The sequence below is a fragment of the Nycticebus coucang genome, chromosome 23 (genome assembly GCF_027406575.1).
Source record: "Nycticebus coucang isolate mNycCou1 chromosome 23, mNycCou1.pri, whole genome shotgun sequence".
NCBI lineage: Eukaryota > Metazoa > Chordata > Mammalia > Primates > Lorisidae > Nycticebus > Nycticebus coucang.
The window spans coordinates 9,254,542-9,267,962 of NC_069802.1; the positions used below are offsets into that span (position 1 = coordinate 9,254,542).

Genomic DNA, 13,421 nt, shown 5'->3' on the forward strand with positions numbered 1-13,421 from the left:
TCCAAAAGGAATGTATTAATTTGCTTTTCCCACCAGCAGTGTAGAAGTGTTCCCTTTTCTCCACATCCACGCCGACATCTTTGGTCTTGGGATTTTGTGATATGGGCTAATCTTTTTTTTTTTTTTTTCTTTTTTTTTGTAGAGACGGAGTCTCACTGTACCGCCCTCGGTAGAGTGCCATGGCGTCACACGGCTCACAGCAACCTCTAACTCTTGGGCTTACGCAATTCTCTTGCCTCAGCCTCCTGAGCAGCTGGGACTACAGGCACCTGCCACAATGCCCAGCTATTTTTTTCTTGCAGTTTGGCCGGGGCTGGATTTGAACCCGCCACCTCAGCATATGGGGCCAGTGCCCTACTCACTGAGCCACAGGCGCTGCCCGATATGGGCTAATCTTACTGGAGTTAGATGATATCTCAAAGTAGTTTTGATTTTCATTTCTCTGATGATTAAAGATGATGAGCATTTTTTCATATGTCTGTAGGCTGTGCGCCTGTCTTCTTCAGAGAAGTTTCTCTTCAAGTCCCTTGCCCAGCCTGCAATAGGATCACTTGTTCTTTTCTTGCTTATACGTTTGAGTTCTCTGTGGATTCTGGTTATAAAACCTTTGTCAGAGACATAACCTGCAAATATCTTCTCCCATTCCAAGGGCTGTTTGTTTACTTTACTTACTGTGTTCTTGACTGTGCAGAAGCTTTTTAGTTTGATCAGGTCCCAGTACTGTATTTTTGAAGCTGTTTCAATTGCCCAGGGGGTCCTCCTCATAAAATACTCACCCAGACCGATTTTTCAGAGCTTTTCCCTGCACTCTCTTCTGTTATTTTTATAGTTTCATGTCTTAAGTTTAAATCTTTAATCCAGTGAGAGTCTATCTTAGTTAATGGTGAAAGGTGTGGGTCCAGTTTCGGTCTTCTACAGGTTGCCAGACAGTTCACCCAACACCATTTGTTAAATAGGGAATCTTCCCAACCGAATGTTTTTAATTGGCTTGTCAAAGATCAAATAACGGTAAGTAGCTGGATTCATCTCTTGGTTCTCTGTTCTGTTCCAGATATCTACTTCTCTGTTTTTGTGCCAGTGCCTTGCTGTTTTGATCACTGTCTATTTATAGTATAGTCGGAGGTCTGGTAGCGTGATTCCTCCTGTTTTGTTTTTATTTCTGAGTAATGTCATGGCTATTCGAGGTTTTTTCTGATTGCATATAAAATGAAGTATTATTTTTTCAAGATCTTTAAAGTATGACAGTAGAGTTTTAATAGAGATTGCATTAACATTGTATATTGCTTTGGGTAGTATGGACATTTTAACAATGTTGATTCTTCCCAGCCATGAGCATGGTATGTTTTTCCATTTGTTAACATTTTCAGCTATTTCTTTTCTTAGAGTTTCATAGTTCTCTTTATGTAGATCTTTCACATCCTTTGTTAGATAAATTCCCAAATATTTCATCTTCTTTGGCACTACTGTGAATGGAACAGAGTCCTTAACTGTTTTTTCAGCTTGACTATTATTGGTATATATAAAGGCTACCAATATATGAATGTTGATTTTGTAACCTGAGACGCTGCTGTATTCCTTGATCACTTCTTTTTTTTTTTTTTTTTTTTGTAGAGACGGAGTCTCACTTTATGGCCCTCAGTAGAGTGCCATGGCCTCACACAGCTCACAGCAACCTCCAACTCCTGGGCTCAAGCGATTCTCTTGCCTCAGCCTCCCATCTTGATCACTTCTAAGAGTTTTGTAGTAGAATCCCTGGTGTTTTCCAGATATACAATCATATCATCTGCAATGAGCAAAAGTTGGATCTCTTCTGATCCTATATGGATACCCTTTATCGCCTTTTCTTCTCTAATTGAGGTGGCTAAAACTTTCATTACAATGTTAAAGAGCAGTGGAAACAATGGGCAGTCTTGTCAGGTTTCTGATCTGAGTGGAAATGATTTTAATTTAACTCCATTCAATATAATATTGGCTGTGGGTTTGCTGTAGATGGCCTCTATCAGTTTAAGAAATGTCCCTTCTATACCAATTTTCTTAAGGGTTCTGATCATGAAGGGATGCTGTATATTATCAAAAGCTTTTTCTGCATCAATTGAGAGAATCATATGGTCTTTGTTTTTTAATTTGTTTATGTGCTGAATTATACTTATAGATTTACATATTTTGATCCAGCCTTGAGACCCTGGTATAAAACCGACTTGGTCATGATGTATAATTTGTTTGATGTGTTGCTGGATTCTGTTTGTTAGGATCTTGTTGAATACTTTTGCATCTATATTAATTAGTGATATTGGTCTATAATTTTCTTTTCTCGTTGAATCTTTTCCTGGTTTGGGGATCAGGGTGATGTTTGCTTCATAGAACGTGTTGGGTAGTCTTCCTTCTTTTTGTACATATTGGAACCGGTTGAGTAATATATGTATTAATTCCACTTTAAAGGTTTGGTAGAATGATGACGTGAAGCTCTCTGATCCTGGGCTTTTCTTTTAAGGGAGATTTTGTATGGTTGATGCTATTTCAGAACTTGATATTGGCCTGTTCAACATTTCCACTTGATTCTGGCTAAGTCCTAGAAGGTGACGTGCTTCCAAGTATTGGTCAATTTCCTTCAGATGTTCATATTTCTGAGAATAAAGTTTCTTGTAATATTCATTAAGGATTTGTTTAATTTCTGAGGAGTCTGTTGTTATTTTGTCATTGTTGTTTCTGATTGATGAGATTAGACATTTTACTCTTTTTTTTTCTGATTAGGTTAGCTAAAGGTAATCTATTTGATTGACCTTTTCTAAAAAACAACTTTTTGATTTATCGATCTGTTGTATAATTCTTTTGTTTTCAATTTCATTTAATTCTGCTCTAATTTTGGTTATTTCTTTTCTTCTACTGAGTTTGGGGTTAGAATGTTCTTCCTTTCCAGTTGCTTGAGATGTCTCATTAAGTTGTTAACTTCCTCTCTTTCCGTTCTCTTGAGGAAGGCTTGCAGTGCTATAAATTTCCCTATTAGGATTGCCTTTGCCGTATCTCAGAGGATCTGATGAATTGTGTCTTCATCGTAGTTTTGTTCCAAAAATTTGGCAATTTTCTTCTTAATCTCATCTCTGACCCAGCTATCATTCAGCATAAGGTTATTTAACTTCCATGTTTTTGTATGAGTATGCAGATTCATGTTGTTACTGAGTTCAACTTTTATTCATGGTGATCCGAGAAGACGCATGGAATAATTTCTATTCCTTTAAAGTTACTGAGTTTAGACTTGTGACCTAAGATATGATTGATTTTGGAGTATGTTCCGTGGGTGGATGAGAAGTATGTGTATTCAGTTTTGTTGGGATGAAATGTTCTGTAGATGTCTCCTATATCCAAATGTTGGATAGTTAGGTTTAAATCTAAAATTTCTTTGCTCAGCTTCTTATTGGAGGATCGATCCAACACTGCCAAAGGAGTGTTGAAATCTCCAACTATTAAGGAGAGGTAGGAAATCAAGTTGCTCATGTCTGTTAGAGTTTCTCTTATAAATTGAGGTGCATTCTGGTTGGGTGCATAGATATTAATAATTGAAATCTCATCATATTGAGTATTACCTTTAACAAATATGAAGTGACCATTCTTATCCTTCCTTACTTTTGTTGGTTTAAAGCCTATTGTATCTGCAAAGAGAATTGCAACACTTGCTTCTTTCTGGTTGCCATTTGCCTGAAATATGGATGACCATCCTTTTGCCCTGAGTCTATATTTATCTTACAAGGTAAGATGTGACTCTTGTATGCAGCAAATAAATCTGGCCTGAGTTTTTGTATCCAATCAGCTAACCTATGCCTCTTTAGGGGACAGTTGAAGCTGCTCACATTAATGGAGAATATTGATAAGTCTGGTAAAATTTGGGGTATCGAATTTTTCGAAAGTCCAATGGACATTTTTAATCCTTTCACCACTGTGAAGTTGGAGTTTGATCAAAAGTTTCTGAGTGAGTTTACTTTTGTGGTAGAGGATTGGGCTGGTCTTTATGGAGGATAGATTTCAGAATATCCGGAAGAACTGCTTTGGTTATAGCAAATTTCTTCAACACATGAATGTCATTAAAGTATTTAATTTCTCCATCATAAATGAAACTCAGTTTAGCTGGATACAGGATCTGAGGTTGAAAGTTATTTTGCTTTAGGTGATTAAAAGTCAATGACCACCCTCTTCTGGATTGAAAAGTTTCAGCAGAGAGATCTTTAGTCATTCTAATATTCTTCCCTTTGTAGGTAATGGCTTTCTTACGTCTGGCTGCTTTCAGAATTTTCTCCTTCATATTAACTTTAGTGAAGTTAATTGTGATATGCCTGGGGGATGTCTTATTTGGATTGAGTCGTGCTGGGGTTCTGAAACTGTCTGCTCTCTGAATTTCAGAATCTCTTGGCATGTCTGGAAAATTCTGTTTCATAATTTCATGGAGAAGGGCTTCTGTGCCTTGTGAGGCCACTTCATCACTTTCAGGGATTCCAATGAGGCGGATATTAGCCTTCTTTGAATTATTCCAGAGCTCTCTGAGAGAATGATCCATTTTTGCTCTTCATTTCTCTTCCTCTTTGAAAGTATGGGAACGTTCAAAGGCTTTGTCTTCAATGTTAGAATTCCTTTCTTCTGCTTCTCCACTCTGTTACTGAGGGATTCTACTGTATTTTTCAGATCTTTGAGGGCTGCAAATTCTTGCTTCAGTGTGTCAAAATCTTTCTTGTTTTTGTCTTTAAATTCATTAAATTCTTGAGACAACTTTTGAATTTCTCCTCGAATTTCTAATTCCAACTTTTGAATTGCTCCTCGAATTTCTAATTCCAAATTTTCCTCCATTTTATTAATCTTGTTTGCAATCCAAATTCTGAATTCAATTTCTGACATCTCGGCCAGCTGTTTATGATGGGATCTTCAGTTACATCTGCCATATCTTTCCTTGGTTGGGTTGATCTATTCTGGTTATTCATGTTACCAGAGTTTTTCCGCTGATTCCACCCCATGATTGTTTTACACCATTTGATTTTCCCTTGGAGCTTTGTCAAGGACCCGTACAGTGTTCTGGCCTGAGAAACTGGGGATCTGTTTGGTGTGGTGGGGCTAAGTGGTTCTGTCTTGTTTTCAGCTGGTCTCTGTTCAACCCTAGTGAAACAGTTACTCTAGGTTGAAGTCTCATCTGTGGAGAAATACCAGCAATTAATTCACTCTGCCCCCCATAGGCAACAATTAGATAAGGAAAATCAAACCTTACTACAACCTCTCACCCAGGGCACCACCTGAATAGTCCTCGGGCAATTGGCTCAGTTCAAAAGGTCCAAATCAATTGTCTCAGTCAGTACCTGTCTCAGGTGGGAGAGTTTAAATGGTCTCTGGCAACTGGATAGCAGGCATCTGGTGACTACTCAGATATGTCTTGGTCCAGTGCTCTATGGAGTTAGGAGGACCCACCCAGCACATAGATCAGTCTAGGAAGTTTGATGCCTCCTTCCCCACCTTGCACCTCTGTCACATTCAGTCACTGATAGTCCTGCAGGGCTTTGACCCAGTTACCTGTAGTGAACAGATACTCCAGGGGTTTGCACCTGCCTGAATCACAAGGAAATCTATTTCTGCTCAGCCAGGCTGCTGCGCTCTGCCTCTATCTAGCAGGGGAAGGTGAGACCTGACAACGTCAGTCGCTGATGGAGGATGGGGGTGTTCATTTAGTTTCAGCCCCACCCCGATTGATGTTACTGATAGAACAGAACAGAACAACTTTGCAGGAATTTGTTTCTGTCCCTGCTAACTTCCCCTGCAGAAGAGAAGCTGTTTTGAGTTCCCAGAGCCTGTGCCTCAGGCCCTGTCTTCGCTTCTGCAGGTTTGTATTCGGTTACCTTTCAGTTCTAGCCTCCTGTCTTCCTTTGCCTATAGGCTGACGATCTCCTGAGGTCCAGGTGCGTCTTAGGCTTAGTAAAGTGGTCCTCTGGGTCAGCCCCGCCCTGGGAACTTCCCGGCTCTGCATGTGCGTTTCTAGTCCCCATGCTCCACCCAGGCTGGTACCGCCTCAGGCAAACCCTTTACTCACAGGGGCTGCATTTCCATCCCAGATCTTCCACCAGTGGTTGCCACCTGAGTAGGTGTCCGGCCTCCTCTGGTTGCCCAGGGGAACAGGGCATGTGGCTTCAGAATATCTGGGAGTGAGTCCTATTATTGCCAAAAGATGGCTGCTGCTCTGCACCTCAGGACACCACTGCTCTGGTGTGGTTCCCTCTCAGCTGACCGTCCTCTCCTCACTCCCATCCCCCAGAGTCAGCACTGACCAGCTGCAGTCCAGGCCCTGTCCACACCCCTTGAGAAATCACCCAAGAATCTTGACTTCTGCGGGACAGGCCTCCAAACCTCTGAGTAAGAGTGGAGGGGAGTGCTGGGAGTTCAGAATTGCAGGAAGAGAATATATACAGTTTTATACAGTTTTATGCCTGGCGGGAGAACGCCGTGGCACCCTAGTAAGGGGAGGTAGTCCAGTTTTTCTAGGGTTTCTCCCGTGGATTATAGTGGGAGGAACTTTTAACTCTGCTCATTTATTTGTGGGGCACTCGGAGCCATTCTCATGGGGGAGGGGACTCCCATCCACTTGGTGATGGATTTTGTACCTTTTGTTTGTATCCTTAGGGTCTCAGGTCACCTCAGCGGGGTTGATGTGTGCTCTGCAACCTTCTCTCTTGGTGCAGCTCTAATCCACCAGGTTACTTGCTAAATTTCTGTCCTTTAACTCTCCTTCTGGATGGGAGCCTCTGTGGAAAGCTGGCTTCACGAGATTTTTATATTTTATGTGTTAATGCCTATTCCCAGGTTTTTTTATATGGAGATTTTATGTTATTAAAAGTAAAATCCAAAAAAATATATAATTTCCAGATTTACTGCCTGCTTTTTAATAAGTGTTTGCCTGTATTAGTTATAAAAAGCATATTATTAATTTTAATTACATCTTAATATCTAGTTTTCTGCTTCACTGGATGTCATCACCTCATCATGTTGGCCTTATGACACACAGAAATAAAATCTATTGATTTGAGTCCTTTGGATCCTAAGAAAATTATGCTAATATAGTATTGCTAATGTTAAATCTATAACAGGTGCTCGCATATACCTCTTACTTTGTTCTTTATTCAATAAGTTTGTTTTAATTGCCTATGATATAGTACAAATATTTGTGTTGAGTGTCCTCATTTTTAATGTAGCTTCACAAAGAAACCTAAGGGTTAATTATATGTCTGAATAGAATTAAGAATATGTGAATAATGGATATATTATATCTCCATAGAGCTTTACAATTTACAAACTGTTTTCATATTCATTAGCATTTATTTTTAACAGTTTAGCTTACCTTGATGTCAATGAAAGTAATGCTTACAGAAAAACCTAAAAAGAAGTAGAAAAGAAGGCAGTACAAACTTACTAAGAAATGTGCAAAATGAGAGAGAAGGATTTTCCTTTTTCTCAAAGAATACTGCCTAAGGATCTTAGTCTTTGCCAGAAATGAAGTTTACTTGTGAGCGATCATTTCTTGATACCTCAATGCATTTCAAAAACAACCAATTCTAGAAATGAAAACAGCAAGCTTTTTTTTTAAATCTTTAACAAAGATAAAGAGAATTTATCTTAAAATATTGAAACCTGTTAACTTTTTCAAAATCCTAAGCTAACACTTTGCTGAGGTAAGTTCCAAAAAGAACACTCTTGCTTCATATGATGTCTTACCATGACACCAAAACTTAGCAAGATCTTAAGAAAGAAATTTTAGTCTGTCATTTATTTAGATGGAAAAACATTAGTTTTGGGAGAGTACATGACTTGCACAGTATGTCACGTAAGTGGTTAAAGAACAAGGACTGAAAGCCAATTCTTTTTGTTTTGGAACATCATTCTGCCATCACAGTGAAGTGATAGGCAAACTCAGCCTCTACTACCAGCCAGTGATGAAGGAAATTAGACAAACTCAGCCTCTACTACCAGCCAATGATGAAGGAAATTTCAGAGCTCTAAAATGGTAAGGGACTAATGAATTTTTCAAAGTAACTTGCAGATAGTTAAGATTCAACTTAATAAAAGCTGGAACCATTTCCCCAGCTCAGTTCAGCGACATGTATGATTGGTGGAGGCTTAAACACAACTCTTTGGATGGCGCTGATTAGAAGGAACTTGTTTCTCAGCTGAGTTCTAATGGAAAACTCTTCATTTTTATTGGGTACTTACTATGTGTGATAACGTCTGTACGTCTTATAGAAGTCCTACTTGTACAGAGTGAAATTGTTTCAAACATGGAGGGGAGCCACTGGGATTGCCAAATATTTGGGAGTGATGTGTCATCCAGTTCTCAGTTGTGTGGAGACCTTTCTCTAGTTTGAATCGGTTGGTCACAGTCAAGAAGAGTTGATTGCAACGTGGTTGCCAGCTCCATCAACAAACTTAACAATTATTTGATTGATTGTTTAATTTTCATTCAACTTTATTGAACCTTAATTTACAAATCACAAAGTGTTCCTATATTTTAAGAACACAATTTTATGAGTTAGTTTACTTTTATGTTGATGTTTTGTGCAGAGCGTCTTCTGTAGACAGTAATTCTAACCATTATGTGTTTGTATTTCAATGCAAGGATTTGGATCTACATATAAGCCATCTCAATATTAGTAAAAAAATAGTATTTGATGTGAGATGCAGGAATTAATTTATTTCCTATAAAAGAAATATCCCTGAAGCAGTGCATAAATCCTCAATGTGCTTTGGAAATTAATATTTTAAAATTTTCTTAAAGTTACCAAATATATATTGCTTATAACAGTGTCTGACACAAAGCAAATACTCGGTAAATGATGGCTCTTTGTAATGATACAGTAAATCTTCCTAACAATTGTATGAGTTATAAGCTATTTTTGTTCAGGCATTAATAACTTACCCAAGATCAGACACCTAGTTAGTGAAAAATCTGGGATGTTAATATGAAAAGTTTCTTTCCAGGGACTGAATATTCTTAATTCCTGCTGTCCATAAAAATTTAAATAAACTAATAATAATAAGTAACTTTATCTCAGATTCTGATGTTCTTTCTGAGCCTTGATTATTTCAATATACCCTTAGGGTTCGCTTTCAGTTTCAATATTTATAAAAGCTCTTGCAACTGGAGCTATTGTGGGAAACATTATGCAAACTTTCTTTATTACTCCATGTATCATAGTAGAAATATTTCATTTGCCAGAAAGTGCAAAGCACAGAACTATAATTATAAGGAAATAGAACTGCTGAGGATGAAGTTAATGTGTTTAATACTTACTTAGAAAAAAAATGGAAGCTAGCTTGCATAGAAAACTGAACGATCCAAAACTGACTTGACTTTGTCTTCAGATGAATTTCCCCAACGGTTGGAAGTAGAACACAGCAAAAATTGTGTTTTCAATTTCACTTCATAAAGAGCTTAAACTTTCATGCTATCAAAATTAGAAGTTTGTTGACCCCTGACTTTATGCGCTTCAACTGTTTGAACTGCATTTTTATTTTCTTACAAATTAAAAACCGTATCTTTCAGCAGAGAGCACATTAGAGGAACAAATCTTCCTTGAAAGTGTTCTGAAACAGGCTTCATTTTCATCCTTGTGTAATTTTATTTCCGAACTGAGAGCCAACTGGAGCATGTCAGAAACAGCTGATGAGCAGATGAAGTAATGACTTCTTACATAACGAGATTAGCTTTCTCATTCGAAAAAGTAAAGGAACGAGGAATATGAGCTGGTTAATGTCACTGTCAGAATACCTGTTACTAGTGCATGGTAATCTTTTTGGAAAACAGCTTGCCTTCAGATGTTCATGTATTGGAAAGACAGGAGTATCTGTTATGGACAAAAGTAGTAAATAAGAGGAGAGAAAAGAACTAACTATACAAACTATTAGGGCGTAAAGCAGAGGAAGAAAACACTAATTCTTTGTATAAGAAAAGTGGAGCAGAAATACAAAAAATAAACTGATACTTTAGCTTTAAATTGCATAAGTAATGGAACGGAGAGAGTAGGGACTGGACTATTATCTTGATAATTCAGGCCCACAACTCTGCAGGTAAGTAAAATGTGTGGGAGTAGATCAGAGGTTTTTCCATACAGTGGGTTTTAATTGATCACTTTCACTAAAAAAATCAACCTAAATTCTAATCCGTAAAATCAACTTAAATTCTAATTCGTAAATTGATCACTTTCACTAAAAAATCAACCTAAATTCTAATCCGTATGGTAGACAATAGAATTCTGATTTTAAGTAAAAATTCATTCAGAAGTATATAGATAGCTACCTAAATAAATGTGCATACAGGCACACAATCACATTTAACCAGACTGTCTTTGATACTGTGTTTATGAAGATAAAAGTGACCCCAAATTTAAAGTGATATATATTAAAAATGTGCAAAAGATTCATTGAAAGTGGAAGATGCTTGGGCGGTGCCCATAGCTCAGTGGGTGGGACACCGGCCGCATACACGGAGGCTGTTGGGTTTGAACCTCACCCAGGCCAGCTAAAACAACAATGGCACCTGCATTCAAAAGATAGCTGGGCGTTGTGCTAGGTGCCTATAGTCCCAGCTACTTGGGAGGCTGAGGCAAAAGAATTGCTTAAGCCCAAGAGTTTGAGGTTGCTGTGAGTTTGATGCCACAGCGCTCTACAGAGGGCAACATAGTGAGACTGACTCTCAAAAAGAAAAAGAAAGTAGAAGATGCTCAATCTATTTAATGAATAAAATAAACAAAAAATGATAGATACAGTGTGAAGTTGTGAATATAAAAAAAGAAGCAATGGCATACTTATAGTTCCCATAACATTTCAGAGTAGCTCTGAGATCTGGACATTTGCACAATGGCTTCTTTGGTCACAGTTGTTTTTCCTTTATATTCAGAGATTCTATCAGGAGAAGTGCAGTGAGCTGAATTTTTTTTTCACCTCTTCAAGCAGATTAAAGGCATACTTTTTATCTGCACAGGTTTCTGTCTTGTTCTGGTTTTTTATGCCTTAACACTAGGTTGATTATATCCTCCATGAATTATGGAGATCAGGATACATCTCCTTCTGTAGGGCTGTATGTAAATATTTTCTAAGAGTGGGGAGAGAGTAAGGCCTAGTTTTCCTGGCACTAACACTGCTGGACCTGGGGCAAGAATATATAAGTCTGATATATAAAGTCATATATCTAATTAGAAAATTATTAAATGAAATAGGTTCTACTTTCATACTTGACCAATATATATTCATAAGAACCTGGAGGGCCAGGTTTAAATTTAAAATTTTCCAATGACTCAGACCTTTAGAATACAGCAATGCTGGGAGAGGAGCTCCTCAGCCCCCAACCTGCAGTCTTAATTCCTGTCTCTTACCCTGGATTCCACCTGTATTTTAAAGGGACTTCCATATACACCCGAGGTACTCCAGTTTGTACATCCAAGTTCCATCCAAACCAGCAAAGAAATACCTCCTGCTAGACATCTGCGTTGCATATATTGAAACAAACAATGGTACTTTTGAAGTTCTTTTCAACAGAACTTAAAAAATTGAGAGGTAAGAAAAATGTAGAAATTCTTGCCTTAATCAAGATTATTCTTTCCACTTTACTTGCTCTTATGCTTAAGTAATCTGATCTGATCTTTTAAATCAATGACATGTGCTAGCCTGGACAAACATATCACCGTCATTGGATGAAGAAAATAAAATTTAGGAATCTCAAAAGTGGGTTATCACAAATCAGTGTGAAAGAGAACAAAACAGAGAGGGGAATGAGAGAAAAGATATGAGAGGCAAGGATGGGATCGGAAGGTTCGGAGCAGTCACAACTGAAACCAGCCCCAAAATATAAAATCAGCTTTATTTTATAGTATCTCAGCAGGGTTGTTTATGATGAAGTAGCTTAGACAAAAAACATATTTTGGGTCTTACAGTATGATTGGAAAATGTAAATAACTTTATCAAGAACAATTCATTCTGTTAATGGTTCTACTGCATAACATTGTTAGCATGTTAAAGAAAAGAAATAAAAGGGAAGTGTCACATAGTTTTCTGCATAATTTCTAAAGACTAACTAGGTAAAGAAAGAGATACATGACTTCTGGAAAAACATCTAAGAAGGAGATAAACATGCTGTTTTAATAGGAGGAAAGCATGTCAACTTAGTAGGAGGAAAGCAGCTGGAGGTCGTTCTCTGAACACTTCCCAGGCCCTGGGGTCCCTGCCACCTCGTAGCCCACTCTCTACAGTGGGTTGTTTAAAATCACAGTTAATAATTTAAGGCCATCCCTTTTTGGCCTTTTGGCTAAGATCAAGTGTAGTATCTGTTCTCATCAGCTTAATATCTGATGCCTCCTCTATCTGAGGACAAAATAGTAAATATATTTTTGGAGCAGGGAGTTGGAGTAGGAGCTTGTTCCATCCACTCCATGCATTGACCTGGTATTGCAGTACTTCCAGGAATGATGCGCCCCTTCCCATGAAAAAAAAAAATAATAATGTAAAGCCAGCTTGAAATTGGAACATTCAGATTCCAAATTCCCCACTCATTAAAAGAGAATACGTTAATAACATACTGGTGAATATTAAGCAGCCAAATATTCAGACATTTTAAAAATTCTGACAGAAAGAAGACAACACATTTATTAAAAGTCTCTGAGGGGAAGTCAATATCAATCTGAGAGCATGGGTAAAAGAATCTTTATCCTTAAAATACAATTAGGAACAACATAAGTGGCAATTGAGGGAAAGGTTAAGCATCAAAAAATTTTGAAGGAAATTTTATGATGAATATTTATTCACTAACTCTAAAATTGAAGTATGCACAGTCTATTACATATATTCTTTATCAATATCTTGTAAGTATGCTGGAAGTTTCCAGAAGAACTTAGAAAAGAATGGAAACAAAGTTACTTTAATTGCTCATGTGTATTTATAATGAAGGTTAAATAAAAGAGAGAGGAGAGAAAAACTAAAAATAAAACAGGTATTAAGACAAATATTCAGACGGAAATAAATGGAGTGAAGCAATAGGCAAACTATTGTAGGAAGCATTCCCCTAGGGTCACCAGTGAAAGTTGCTAAGAACAAATGGTACCTCACATGTGATCACTGCAAGGAACAAGTTCAAATCCACTTGGGAATGCTATCTTGTCAGGTCTCCTACTTTCACTGTCATATTAATCTGATTGTCCTTTGCTTGCCTTCCTAAAATGTCTCTAAAAAATAAACAAATATGAACAAAACTTCATTAGAAAAGAAGTTTTAATAAAACCTTTTTTGTTAGAATCACAATAAACAGTGATTTTTTTTGTTTTTGCATTTCCCTCTCTACCATACTTTAAGTCACCATCACCCAATGATGTATTATAGATTCATTGACACTGTTTCTGAGTTTTTTTATGCACAAC

At 37.6% G+C, this 13,421-nt stretch overlaps 1 protein-coding gene and 1 non-coding gene across 2 annotated transcripts in view; both read left to right on the forward strand.

Moving 5' to 3' along the window:
* The window catches only part of KCTD8 (potassium channel tetramerization domain containing 8), a 274,488-nt gene that overhangs the window by 119,119 nt on the left and 141,948 nt on the right, over nt 1–13,421 (forward strand). The gene's annotated exons all lie outside the window — the stretch shown is intronic.
* On the forward strand, nt 12,297–12,487 carry LOC128576165 (U2 spliceosomal RNA). Its single transcript, XR_008377275.1, has one exon. It is a non-coding gene; the product is annotated as a U2 spliceosomal RNA (small nuclear RNA).